Below are 6,640 nucleotides of genomic sequence, written 5' to 3'. Positions count from 1 at the left end.
GGGTACCACGAATTGAACTCAGGGACACTCGACCCCTCAGCCACATCCCCAGCCCTATTTTGTGTTTTAGAGACGGTCTCACTGAGTTGCTTAGTGCCTCACTGGGAACAACAGGTGTGTGCCTCTGCACCCAACTTGCTGTTCTTTTTTTTTTTTTTTCCGATGCTAGGAATTGAACCTAGTGCTTTGCCACTAGGTTTGAGCTACATCCACTGGCTCTATATTTTTTATCTTGACACAGGGCCAAAATTTTTGGCAGCGCTGTGGAACCAAACTCAGGGCCTGCCTCATGTAAGTGCTCTCTACTTCTAAACTATACCTGCAGCCCTGTTTTATTTTTGCAGTGCTGGGCATCCAACCTAGGGCCTCTCACATACTGGGCAAGTGCACTACCACTGAGTCACATCCCCAAACTCCAATTTTATTTTATGTTATGTTATTTTATATTTTGGTACCAGGGATTGAACCGAGAGGTGCTCCACCACTAAACCATATCCCTAGCCCTATTTGTTTGTTTATTTACTTATTTATTTTTTGAGACAGGGTCTCACTAAGGTGCTGAGGCTGGCCTTGAACTTGCAATCTTCCTGCCTCTGGAGCCGCTGGGATTACAGGCATGTGCCACCACATCCGGCTCCCAATTTTATTTTTGAGAAACACAAGGAGTATGTATTTTGTTGACCTTGAATCCCTCCTGAGGATGTTGGTGACCTGAAGGATGAGTGGGGTATCTCAGGCTGAGCACAAGACTTTCTTACTCAACTCATTCTTTCTCCATTCCTGTTTGGGTTACTATAACAAAATACTCTGGGTTGGGTAATTTATAAAGAACAAAAATTTCTTTTTCACAGTTCTGGAAATTAGGAACGTTGAGATTAAGACACTGGCAGATTCGATGTCTGGTAAAGGCTTGCCTTCTGCTTCATAGATGGCATCTCTTGCTGCCTTAAGTGGCAGAAAGAGCAAAGAGCCGCCTCTCACCCCTTTTATAAGGGCACCAATCCCATCCATGGAGACTCCATCTTCTTGACTTCACCACTCCGAGAGGCTTCATCTCTTGATACTATTATGTTGATGATTAAGTTTCAACATGTGAATGTTGGGGGACACATATAGACCATGGCACACCCACATCCCACTCCACCATTCCCTGAAGAGCTCCTGCTGACAGTGGCTAACAGAGGGCCTCTGCCCAGCCTCTTAGTGATGCTGGCCCCCTTATCTGGGCACCACTTATCACTTTGATAAACCTCGAATCTGCTGGACTTCCATGGGACATAGTCATCCAGCACATTTTTCCAATCTTTCATAATCTCTCTGCTCCAGCATGCTTATTTCTTTGAGACTTTAAGTCCCTTCACCTACCATTTCTAGTTTCCTTAGCACAGTGCTTTCTTCAAGCTTCCAGGACTTGAGTCACATATTTTAAAATTTCTCTTCGGACAACTGGTATTAAAACTTCAAGTCAGGTGCTCGCTTCGGCAGCACATATACTAAAATTGGAACGATACAGAGAAGATTAGCATGGCCCCTGTGCAAGGATGACACGCAAATTCGTGAAGCATTCCATATTTTTATATAATGGGGGTGGGAGGGGTTAGCATTAGGTTTAGGGTTAGGTTTAGAGTTAGGCTAAGGAGAGCGGTAAGAATGAAGGAAAGAAGGACTGTGTAGAGGGAAAAGAGGGGTGGGAGGGGTGGGGGGGAAGGGAAAAAAAAAGAAACATCATTACCCTATGTAAACGTAAAAAAGTAAATAAAAAAAGAAAAAAAAAAAAAAACTTCAAGTCAGGTGTGGTGGCACACACCTGTAATCCCAGTGACTTGGGAGGCTGAGGCAAGAGGATTGTGAATTCAAAGCCAGCCTCAGCAACTTAGTGAGCCTCTAATCAACTCAGTGAGACTCTGTCCCTAATAAAAATATTAAAAAGGCCTAGGAATGTGACTTGGTGGTTAAGCACCCCTGGGTCTAATCCCTGATACCAAATACAAAAACAAAAAACTTCAAGAGTGTAAGACTTTTTAAAAATTCTAAAATCTAAGAGAAAAAACAGACTAAATTTGGAAAAGTAAGTATCAAAGGGATCTTTATTCATTAGACTGGAAGAGAAAATAAGAACTGTTTGTTCATTGTTCTGTCTTTGATATGTCCAAGCCCCAGGCACATGATGGACACTTAGTACCTACTTGTAATGGTTGATTAGAGCAGTGTCTTTAAAACTAGCATTTAAAATTTTATTTTAAAAAGATACATAAAATCATACAGCCAGGCGTAGTGGTGAATGCCTGTAATTCCAGTAACTCCAGAGGCTGACAAAGGAGGATCACAAATTCAAGGCCAAGCTCAGCAAATTAATAAGACTGTCTTAAAATTAAAAAAATAAAAAGATTGGGGATGTAGTTCAGTGGTACAGCACCCCTGGGTTCAATCCCCAGTACCACATATGTATGTATATATATATATATATATATATAATTTTATTTGGGTACCATGTAATATTTTGGTACATGTACACATTATGGAATATTCAAATCAGGTTAAACATACCCAACTCCTCAAACGTTTTTCATTTCTTTATAGTGAAAACTTTCAAAATCCTTTTTTCTGGCTTTTAAAATTTTATAGCATATTATTGTTCTTTATAGTCACCCTAATGTGCAATAACACACTAGAACTTTTTACTGTTATCTAACTAACTTAGTACCCATTGATCAACTTTCCCCATCTCTTTCTCCACCCTACTCTCCCTGACCTCTGATAATCACCATTCCCTTTCAACTTCTATGAGATAAACTTTTTTTTGGCAGTGCTGGGGATGGAACCCATAGTTTCATGAATGCTAAGCAAGTGTTCTATCACTGAGCTATATATACCCCCAGTTCAAGATCAACTTAAAAAATTCCACATATGAATGAGATAATATGGCATTTGTCTTTCTGTGCCTGGCTAATTTCACTTACCATAATGATCTCCTGTTTCATCCATGTTGTCATAAATGATAAGATTTCATTCTTTTTTATGGCTGAATAGTATTCCTTGATGTACAGGTACCACATTTTCTTCATCCATTCATCTGTTGATGGACACTCTGGTTGTTTCCATTTCATGGCTTCTGTGAATAGTGCTGCAATGAATATGGCTGTGCAGATGCCTCTTGGACATACTGATTTCATTCCCTTTGTATATATACCCAGTAGTGGAATGATTGAATCATATGGTAGTTCTTTTTTTGATTTTTTGAGGGACCTCCATATTGTTTTCCAACATGGCTGTACTAATTTACATTCCATCCAACAGTGTACAAGTGTTCCCTTTTCTCCACATCCTTGCCAACACTTGTCAAACTAGCTTAGAACCTAGGTCTTCATCACTGGCCAGTGAACTTGCAAGAGTGAGGACAAGATATAGTTACCATGGGGGTTAGCTCTAGTAGTAGAGTACTTGCCCAGCACGTTGGAGGTCCTGGGTTCAATTCCCCAGTATTGCAAAAAAAAAAAAAAAAAAAAAAAAAAAAGAACATCATAATTACCATGGGACAGTAAGAATTCCATGATTACCACCTAGAGACTTTATGTCCCAGAGAATGTACTCCAGTTAACAGGAGGAAAAAAAAAAAAAAAAAAACAGAATGAGGTAGTGGGATACAAGGGTGAAAAATAAGCAAAGAAACTGGTATGGAGGTTGGGTGTGGTGGTGCTCACCTGTAATCCTAGTGGCTCGGGAGGCTGAGGCAGGAGGATTGCAAGTTCAAAGTCAGCCTCAGCAACTTAGTGAGGCTCTAAGTAACTCAGTGAGACCCTGTCTCTAAATAAAATATTTTAAGAAGGGCTGGAGATGTGGCTCAGTGGTTAAGTGCCCTTGGGTACTTAATCCCTGATATCAAAAAAGAAGGAAGGAAAGAAGGAAGGAAGGAAGGAAGGAAGGAAGGAAGGAAGGAAGGAAGGAAGGAAGGAAGGAAAAGAAAAGAAAGAAAGAAAGAAACTGGTGTAGAATATGGGTACAGGTGTTCCTCAATTTACAGTGGATGGGATTATATCATCATGAACCCATTGTATATTAAAAAGATTGTAAATTGAAAATATATTTAATCCATCCAAGGGGGTTCCTTGTTTCCCCTGTGGTGGTGTGGCAGACTGGGAGCTGCAGATTACTGCACAGCATCTCCAGAGAGGATTGGACTACAAATAACTTTCCTGGGAAGGGAAAAGCTTATGCTTGGATTGATTTAGGGACTTTTATTCCTTTCCCTCAGTGCCTTGGAAGTCACATTTCATATTCCTGTTACTTTATCATTTATACAGGATTCTTAACTGAAACCTGGATTTTTTACCCATATAATTAAAGTCACTGAGTAATAAATCTATTGTCTGCTTTTTAAATTCTTAGTTGCAGATAGACATAATACCTTTATTCTATTTATATGTGGTACTGAGGATCCAACCCAGTGCCTTGCGCATGCTAGGCAAGCGCTCTACCACTGAGCCACAACCCCAGCCCCCTATTATCTGCTTTTAAAACACCAGATCGTACACATCACGTTAATAAGAATAGCTTCATCTGCATCATAGGAACTTCCTCTCATAACTCAAGTTAATATTTTTGGTAGTTTAATTTTCAGCTTGTTGTCAAAAGTGTAAAAATTATATATTAATGTGACTGGGTGGAGTTTGGTGGTAGAACACTTGCAAGCCTATGTGCAGCCCTGGGTTACATCCCCAACACTGCAAAAATAAAAATAATCAAGTAAAACTGATGTATAATTTTAAAATTGCAAAATTTGCATTCACAAGTAACTGAAAAATTTCACATTAAGTATAGAGGAGAAAAAGTATAAATCAAAATTATATATACAAGTAAATTCAGTTTTATAGAAATGATACATAGGAGTATGTTGATTATGTGTGCCGTTTATTTCTAGAACATAGTTCCTTTTTTCTTTAGTTCTGGGGCCCCAACCCAGGGCCTCACTCTACCAGTGAGCTATACCCACAATTCAAGTTCCTTCTGTTTTTGAAAAACTTTCAAGTGGCATGGATGATGTGGTGTGTGTGTGTGTGTGTGTGTGTGTGTGTGTGTGAGAGAGAGAGAGAGAGAGAGAGAGAGAGAAAGACAGAGAGTATGTGTGTGTGGAGGGATAGGAATTGAACCCCCAGGGGCACTATACCACTGAGCTACATCTCCAGCCCTTTTTATTTCTTCTTTTGAGACATGGTTTCACTAAATTTCCCAGGCTGGCCTCGAACTTGCCATCCTTCTGCCTCAACCCACAGAGTAGCTGGGATTACAGGAGGCTCATGACCATTTTTATTTGTTTGATTTTCCTCCGTTTGGGATAGGACCCAGGGCTTTGAGCATGTTAGGCAAGCATTCTACCAACGATCTACACCTCCAGACCCCTTTTAAATTTTGGGACATGCCTTCAACCTTTGAGAGGTTTGATTCTCCTACCTCAGCCTCCCCAGGTAGCTGGGATTATAGACCAGCGCCAGGGCATGGTCAAGGATGACTTTTCTAACAAGAAGAGAAAACACTATTTCTCAAAGAAAGGGGTTGGGGTAGAGGGAAGGAAACAATGGAAGGCTATTTAATGGTGGCAGAAAAGGCTCTCTTTCCAATGGCAAGTGGTAAAACCATAAGGCAAAACTGTCCCTCCCTCTGCCTGAGACTCACACACACACACACACACACACACACACACACACAGAACACGTGCATGCAGCAGTGCACTCTTGCATAGATGTACACGCGCACACTCCTAGGGACATTTGTCCTTTTGTGTGAGCACTGTGTAGTGCACACTGATGAATCATCCGGTGGGTCCTGTGAGAATCTGAACCAAATAGCTGTGTCCTATTAAGCCCACCAACAAAAATTTCCTGGAGTCTTGCGAAAACAGGCTGCGGGGCCCCAGCCATATAGTTTCCAATTCAGTGCGTCTGGGCTGGAGTTGAGAATGTGCATTTGCAACACGTTCCCCATTGATCCTGATGCAGCCAGTTCTGAGACCACCCCTTTGTGAACCACTGGCTTAGTGTAGGAGTCAGTAACTGGAGGACAGCCTGAGTGAGCAAGGCCCTGGAACTTGTGGCTTTTAGGTTCCAGCACTGGTTGCCGGCTCCTGAGACTGGCCCCATCAAACTGACAACCTGACTACACAGGATCTAACGTGGAGTGATTGAGTGCGGATTCACAAAGTATAAGTAGGGAAAAAATAGAATTCTAGAAAAGACGACAGATAGCAGTTTAGACAACAGAAAGAAAGATTTCAAATTCAAAGAAACAAAGCTGCTGCATCCAGGAGAAGCTCCCCCGCAGAAAGAACAGCATGCAACCTGTTTTTCAGCTTTCCTGGTTGGGTTAATTTTTTTTTTTCAGATCCAAAGGGTGGGAGGAGAGTGCATATATTTGGGGGTTGGGTGAGGGATGGTGGGGCTTTCGTGTATTTCTGGAGCAACACTGCCATCAAGAGGAATCTGTGAGGGCTGAAGTTGTAGCTCAACGGTAGAGCACTTGCCTAGCATGTGTGAAGGACTGGGTTCGATCCTCAGCACCACATAAAAATAAATAAATAAAATAGAGGTCCATCAACAACTTAAAAAAAAATTTAAAAAAGAGGAATATGTGAGAGTAATCCCAGCGA

General features: G+C 41.2%; 1 non-coding gene across 1 annotated transcript; it reads left to right on the top strand.

The window, feature by feature from the left end:
- The first annotated feature begins 1,469 nt into the window (after window positions 1–1,469).
- LOC124972778 (U6 spliceosomal RNA) lies at window positions 1,470–1,576 on the top strand. Its single transcript, XR_007106553.1, has one exon. It is a non-coding gene; the product is annotated as a U6 spliceosomal RNA (small nuclear RNA).
- The last annotated feature ends 5,064 nt before the right edge of the window (window positions 1,577–6,640 follow it).

Source organism: Sciurus carolinensis, chromosome X, assembly GCF_902686445.1.
Source record: "Sciurus carolinensis chromosome X, mSciCar1.2, whole genome shotgun sequence".
Taxonomy (NCBI): Eukaryota; Metazoa; Chordata; class Mammalia; order Rodentia; family Sciuridae; genus Sciurus; species Sciurus carolinensis.
The sequence above is the reverse complement of the archived record's forward strand: the minus strand, read 5'-3'. Positions and strand labels throughout refer to the sequence as shown.